We start from the raw sequence: 7,768 nt of genomic DNA, 5'->3' as shown, positions 1-7,768 counted from the left end.
GACTAGCTATTCTGCACAGGGCAACATTCCAATGGTTATAGCTCATATGAAGCCAAATTCATTATTTCCCTCAAACCTTACATTTGTTTTTATTTATTTTTTTATTTTTTAGGCTGAATGTCATGGAGTCTTTTTTTGGCATCTCTTTGTTCCTCATCTCTCATATCCAATCAATCTCTTATAACCTGTTCAGGTCTTACTTCCATAGTGGCATATATTGGCAAGCACTCTGGTATTACCTTCATCGCAAAATATATTACCCAACTCTGTATACAGAGCTTTACTTCCCTGTCTATTGACCTCTTAACTGCAGAAACCTTTATATCACCTGATTCTAGTACGGGGCTTGGTAAAAGTATCTGTTCAGTATGTAGATGCCTGGGAATTAATGCACAAATGATTCAATTATAGTCTTCTAGATTCTTTATTTAACTCTTGCATTCAACCTTCTTTATTACTTCTTTGTTTTGGTTAAGACTTCTTTTTTTGCAGCCAAACTTTAAGTTAGTTTAAATCTAGCACTGGCTGGATAGAGTATGCTTTGCTCATTTTGGGGAAGGGCAGAAGGCATATATGTCAAATGACTTTGTCAAATTCACACAGTGTTCTGTGAATCAAATTCAGATTTTCTGAAACACATCCCAAAGTTTTATTCACATGTCCACACATTAAACCTTTATTTTCAAATAACTTTTGTTAGTATATCATTTACATAAAATAAAATGTACATAACTTAGTTGAAAAGTTTTGGGAGTTTTGACAGCATTATACACCCATGTAACCAACACCATAATGAAGGTATAGAATATTTTTTAACACTCCAGAGTTACTTCCTGCCACTCTACAGTCAGTCCCACCACATTCTTAGTACCAGGCAACCAGTGATCTGTAGACCCTTACCTCCGACCCAGGCCCAAGTGGAAAATTTTAGGAAGTATGGGCTCCTGAAATATCCCTCCAGCACTTTCTATTGAGAAAGCTTAACATTGTGCTCACTTTAAAAGTAAAATATTTAATGGTATCCCATTGTTTATTGTAGAGCATAAACTAAAGTGTGCATTCAGAGTTGAGAGACAATAAGTTGATAAATGGCATATATGATAAGTGTCTGTTTAATTTATAAGAAGCTGCCAAACCATTTTGAAAGTGGTTATACCATTTTACTCTCCTATCAGCAATATATGAGAGGTACAATTGCAACACATTACCTTCAAACGTTGGTACTGGCAGTCTGGTCATCTCAGCCAACTGTTAATTTAAGAAATGCTGAATAAGCTAGAGGATATTTCAATGACAAATTTTAAGAAAACTCTAATCTTCTGAAGATTGTACAAAAAATCAAACGCAGTATCTTACAGACCTTAAAGGAGATGTAGTACTTATAATTAACAAGTCTCTGATCAAAATCAAGACCTTGAAGGGAAAAAGGTGAGATAATGAGATCTAGAATTAGACATTTTGATTGATAAGCATGGGAATCTTAAAATTGTAAATACCCCTAAACTCTACAAATGTACAGAACCAGCCCTGACAATGTTAGAAGAGTCTATAGTACTTGCTGGAGACCACAATGGATACTGAAACAGGTGTCTCACAGAAAGATAACACTTGTTTATTTAAGACCTGCATCTGCCACCCATCATTGTTGTTCAGGCCAATTCTGTCTTCCAAGCCCAGAACAGCCTATGCAAAATAGTGCAGGCCTTCTCTGGGAGGAAATAATGCATATAGCTCCTAGATGTAGAACTTAATTAGTATGTACTGGTAGGAATTTAGGAAGAATGTGCCACAGTGGATCCTGATGTGTTAGATGGTGCTGAAGGAGTGGCTGCAGAATATAGGGCTGGAAAGGGAAGATTTTGATAATATGGAGTACTCATCTCTTCCTTTAGGGTTAAATATATGCACAAAAATACCTCATCCAGTCCTAAGAGTCAGCTCGGGTGACTACTAGAAACATGAACACAAAAACTTACCATAAATAAAATAAGCAGAAAACTTTTATGATATAGTACTGCAGAAAGCATTAGACAAGTGGGAATGTTAAGATGGATTTACCACATAAGTATTGAGAATGTACCATCTGAACATAATTTTTTCATTGGGACCCTTAAGGATTAACTGATGAAGAAGACAATGGAATCTTTAAAAATTTCATAGTAGGAGATACTTCTGTTGAACATGACTCCTTAATTTAATTGAGTATGATGGGTTCTCATAATGTCAAAAACTAGGTGACAACACTTAATTTTTATAGGCAAGGTGGATGTGATTAACATGAAAAGTAGAATAACATAAACGGTCTGGAGTGACAAAGATGCCTTGACTCACAGACATCTGTTAGAATAGTTAATAATGTTCCTCAGGTTGAGATAAATGGACAGACGACCAAGATGTCCCTCATCTTGTAAAACAAAAATCAGTTGTTGGCAAGAAGAAAACTATCATCAAATGCTATACTGTAATAAAAATTGTTCTCTCTCATTGAGGTTTGAGGTCTAAATCAATTCACTTACTCAGAGCTTTTTGAGGAGGGAAGATGTCCTGCTAATGAAACATGTTTTTTAAAAAATTACCTCAGTGTTTTTCCCAAGGATGCCTGAACTAATTTCCAAGGTGCCTGTGCCTCAGAAAAAGAGAAATTCGTTGAATTTTAAAGACAGGATATACAGGTTCTGAACCAACAATGATACTATGTAATGCAATATCCTATCATGGCCTTCCGATTAGAATGGAGATAATGAAGGTCAGATGATAAATGACCCAAATTCATCATAATGTGTTTCAAGTGAATCTGCAGAACCACCCTGTGGTGAGTTGCCTGTTGTTCAAATGTAAAATTTACAGATATCATTATTTTTGTTTCATGACTTGTGAATCAGCATGCAATATTGAAGTACACCTTGGCTGATTAGTCAGAAGCTAGAAATGAGCTAGAGGATAATAAACAAAGATATGTGAATAAGAAATATGTACCACTACCAAAGTTTTTATTACTATAGCTGTGTAGTAGAGCTTGAAATCAGGAACTGTGATACCTCTGGCTTTGTTCTTTTTCCTCAGGATTCTTTGGCTATTCAGAGTTTTTTGTGGTTCCATATAACTTATAGAATTTTTTTCCATTTCTGTGAAGAATGTCATTGAAATTTGGATGGGGATTGCATTGACTCTATAGATGGCTTTTGGAAGTATGGACATTTTAACAATACTAGGTCTTCTGATCCAGGAACACAAATCTCTATTTGTGTCTTCTTCAATTTCTTTCAGCAAAAATTTGTAGTTTGCCTTGTATAGATCTTTCACTTTCTTGGTTAAATGTATTCCTAAGTATTTTATTGTTTTTTTGTTTTTTTTTTTTTCGGTACCAATAAGTCTTTATTCATTGTATTTTCCCAAGGAAAAGAAGGGGAAGGGAAAGGGGTCAGCATGTGTGTTATAAAATGATAGCAAATGGGAAAGGAAGTACCTGGCACAGCAAAATCAACCAACAAATAAACACTGCCCAGATGGGGTCGCCAAAGCCCAAGGGGGCTCAGTCTCCTGCAGTTCAGTAATGAGGGGAAGGGATGAAGAACAGGTACATGCTTTTCTACCCTCCCTCCCTCCCCATAAATTCAAGATTTCACACAAAGCTTTGGTTTCTAGCAGTAAACATGGAGTTACATTTGTCCGTCTCCTATTAAACAATTTTGTGGCCACTTTGACATAAGTTTCTTGCACCTGCATAAAAGTTCCTGAGTGACTTGACTATACATTCATCTTTCCTTTCGTGGTCTCCCAACCCCACTTTCTACATGGAAGTCCCCCTCGTTGCTCCTCTCTACCCTAGGATTAGAGATTAAAGTAGGTTTTAATCCATGCAAAGACAGCAGTCTGTTTGGAATGAATCAAATCAAGGAATGGTCATGACTCAGGAGATTGAGAACAAGGGATGGTGAGTTCTTAGCTTCTTCAGGATTTTTGCACAAATCATTTAATCACAGACACCCCACAAATTAAACGTATAGGTGTATGGACTATTTTTGGGGAGGGCACGAAGGGGGAAAGAAGAGGGGGTAGGAATACAGTGTTTAGGACAGAAAATCTTGTTCGAAATAGGAAACAGGGGAAGGGGAACACAAAAGAAAGTGTAGTTCAAGACCTCCCACTTCAAGAAGAGGGGCCCCCAAGTTTATGTTTCAGATCTTTTTGGCTGGTGCAGACCTTTTGTCAAAGATGCTTTGGCTATTTTTCTCAATATAAAAAGAAGTTTGTAAACAATAAAACCCCAAAAGAACATGGAGAAGACCAACACATTATATTTACACAAACTAGGCCACCTAGCAATCACCAAATCAGCTACTTGTGAAGTCCTACGAAGTCCAGACAAATACAATAACTAGAGGGGGGCAGCAGTTGGGGGAGACAAGAACCCAGGATCAGACACACATCACCCAATGCGTTGTATTGCATTTGCCCCGTTACAACACAGTGAGGTAGGTTTGCAGTGATCTCACAGCATGTAAACGAAACCCCCTTTTCTCCTGTAGCTACCATGACACTAACTACTGCTGCAGCAGGGCAGGACACTGGCTCTGGGAACCACAAAGAAGCCATCACTGATGGTCTCTCTGGAAACCAAGGAGGAAAAGTCCAGAATTGTTAAAAAGATTAAGGATCTTGTCCTTGCTTCATATATCCATCCCTGGGCAGCTCAAGATGGGTACAGAGGCATCGTTCTTAAAACCTGTCCTTACCAACTCACAGTTTTTACAAAAACACATACAATACGCCCTGTTGTGTATGTTAGGCCTAGCCCAATCCACTGAAGGATGGACCTGGTATGTAAAGCGAGTCCTATGCCCTGGGATTACAGGTCTGGAACAGGAATCCTTTATCACACATACAGATGACCTCTGCCTAATCTTGGCTTCCCCTCTCTGCACCTTTTACCTGGCCCAGCCTCTCCTAACCTCTCTGTATACCACCTTTTCCTGTTCAGACCAATTTCCAATCTTTCAGTAGAAGGAGACCACGCCATGGGGCAACCCAGTTAAAACCTAGTCTCCCATGAAACATTGAAGATGGAGGGGTTTCAAGAGGACACTGTGGCAGAAAAGCCAGCTCTAATTGGCAAAAATGAGGTAGTTCAATAGGCTATACGCTCCAAATAGTTGTTCTCTCTGGTGATAGAGCAACAAAAAGTATTCCTGCTGTGCAGACCCGGAGCTGTCGCCGACTTATCCCTGAGATTGCTCACGTACCTGAGAACACAGTGCAGGAATGAGGGCCTTAGATTAAAATACACAAAAATACAAAACCAGAATATTTATATTATGAAAAAAAAAAGTTAAAATGCACAAGATACGTCATTCGCACACAGCTAGTGCAGTTGGCATCCTGAAGAAAGTGGGACCCAAGGTACAGTCATCCAAGGGAGCAAATAAATAAAATTGTATTGGCCCAGAATGGGGTGGGAGTGAGCTGAGAAGCAGCAGGTCTGCAGCTGTTCCCTCAACCCCCCTTTTGCCTGTCATCACAACCCACTGCGTGGGACAGTTCTCTCAGCACTCTCTCCCAGGAGGAGGTTGTGAGCAGACAAGATGTGGAAAACCCTGCCTTACCCCTGAGATATTTCCTCCCACAGAATGTAGTGGCTTGTGGGTTGGGTTCATCACTCTGGTCTCATGCTTAATCTTTTCACTCTGGCACGGGAAATATTATTCCATATCCTTCTTGAAGAGTAAAACAACTTCCCTATCCAGGCCACTTTCAAAAGCTGGAGATTCTGGGGGTGGAGACTCAGATAAAGCATGCAGGAAGGGTTACCCCCCAAAGCCCTCACGTGCATTTGGATAGAGCATGATTGGAGTTTCTTTGCCTCACCCCTTCCCCCCCACCAAGAGGAAAGAGGGGGTGATGCTTTGGCCCCCGGCCTGAGATATATGGCAGTGCCAGCTGCCCCCTACCCACCCTGTCCCCACTTTCTCCACTCTGCCGATGGATGCCTGTTCCGCAAAACTTCCTGATCACACACGGATAGCCCCCACCCACTGTGGCTCAATTCTGGGCCTCGGGGAGCATGGCGGGGCTATGGATCTCTTCTTCCTCCTCCTGAAAGCAGGCTGGCTTTCCCTGGGAGCTGGGAGCTTGCTGGGCCTTCAGTGGACACGAGGCCACCATGTGGTTGATGCTCTGGCAGAAGTGGCACTTCTTGGGCTGGGGTGGCAGTTTGCATTCCTTGGCATGATGGTCTAGACCTCCACAGTTGTAGCACCTGTCTCCCTTTGATCTGCGTTTCTGCATGTTCTTCCCTTTGGGCCGCCTCTCACTCCCAATACAGAACACCCCACCAGGGCCGGTGACTCGGATAGATTCCAGGCCCTTGGCAGACTTCTTAAAGGTGAACTCTACGGCCTCACCCTCCTTCAGGCTCCGGAAGCCCTCCATGTGCAGCTTACTCTGGTGCACAAAGACATCCACCGGGGGGTCGAGTGCGACCCCGGCGCGGGCAGTCATGGACAGGAAGCCGAATCCCATGCGCACGTTGAACCACTTACAGATGCCGGCTCCCTGCAGCAGCTGCGGCTCCTCGGCCGCCCGGGCCGCGTCCTCCGGCGCCTCCTCCGGCGCCTTGGCGCCGCCACCTGCAAACTGCTGGTTTGACACAGAGCCCATGGTAGTCGGCTGAGCCCGCGACCCCGGGCCCCAGGTCGGCCGGCTGCTGGCCCCAGAGAAGTCCGGAGGCCTATTTTATTGTTTTATTATTTATTGTGAATAAGATTGTCTTCTTTATTTTTATTTCAGGTATTTCATTGTTAGCACGTAGAATTATAACTGATTTCTGTGTGTTGAACTTCAGAAACTTGCAACTTTACTGAATTTATTGATTAGTTACAAAAGTATCTTGCAACTTTACTGAATCTTGCAACTTTACTGAATTTATTGATTAGTTACAAAAGTTTCTGTTGAGTCTTTGGGATTTTTCTATATACAAAATTATATCATCTGGAAATAGTAAGAATATTACTTCTTCCTTTCTGATTTGAATGCCTTTTATTTTTCTGTCTTGACTAATTTCTCAACTAGGACCTCGGCTCTATATGAAGAAAAGTGTTGAGAATAAGAATCTCTGCCTTGTTCCTGATCTTAGAGAAAATGTTTTCAATTTTTTACCATTGGATATAATGTTAGCTGTGGGTTTATTATATATGACCTTTATTATGTTGAGGTATGTTCCTTCTATACCCATTCTGTCAAGGGTTTTTGTCATAAACGGATGTTGTATTTTGTCAATTTCATTGTGTGATTTATTTCAATGATCATGCTGTTTTTATCTTTCATTCTATTAATGTGATGTTTACATTTATTGATTTTTGGATGCTGAAACATCCTTGCATCCCAGGGAAAATCTCACTTGGTCATGATGTGTAATTCTTTTAATGTGTTTTTGAATTAGGTTGATAATGTTTTGTTGAGAATTTCTGCAACTATATCCATCAGGGATATTGGTCTATAGTTTTCTTTGCTTGTAGTATCTTTATCTAGCTTTGGTATCAGGGTAATGCTGGCAACATAGAATGAGTTTGGAAGTCTTCCCTCATCTTCAAACTTTTGGAATAGTTTGAGAAGTATTTGTATTAATTTTCTTTTAAATGTTTTATAGAATTCACCAATGAAGCTGTCTAGTCTTGGGATTTTCTGTGTTGGGAGGATTTTGATTGCTACTTCAATTTCTGTATTTGTTATTAGTCTTTTCTGATTCTCTGTTTTTTCCTGATTCAGTCTT

General features: G+C 40.6%; 1 pseudogene; it reads right to left on the bottom strand.

Annotated features, from left to right (window-relative positions):
- Nucleotides 1–6,039: 6,039 nt before the first annotated feature.
- LOC115867472 (protein lin-28 homolog A pseudogene) lies at nucleotides 6,040–6,657 on the bottom strand (annotated as a pseudogene).
- Between the last annotated feature and the right edge of the window lie 1,111 nt (nucleotides 6,658–7,768).

Source organism: Globicephala melas, chromosome 8 (assembly GCF_963455315.2).
Source record: "Globicephala melas chromosome 8, mGloMel1.2, whole genome shotgun sequence".
Taxonomy (NCBI): Eukaryota; Metazoa; Chordata; class Mammalia; order Artiodactyla; family Delphinidae; genus Globicephala; species Globicephala melas.
The sequence above is the reverse complement of the archived record's forward strand: the minus strand, read 5'-3'. Positions and strand labels throughout refer to the sequence as shown.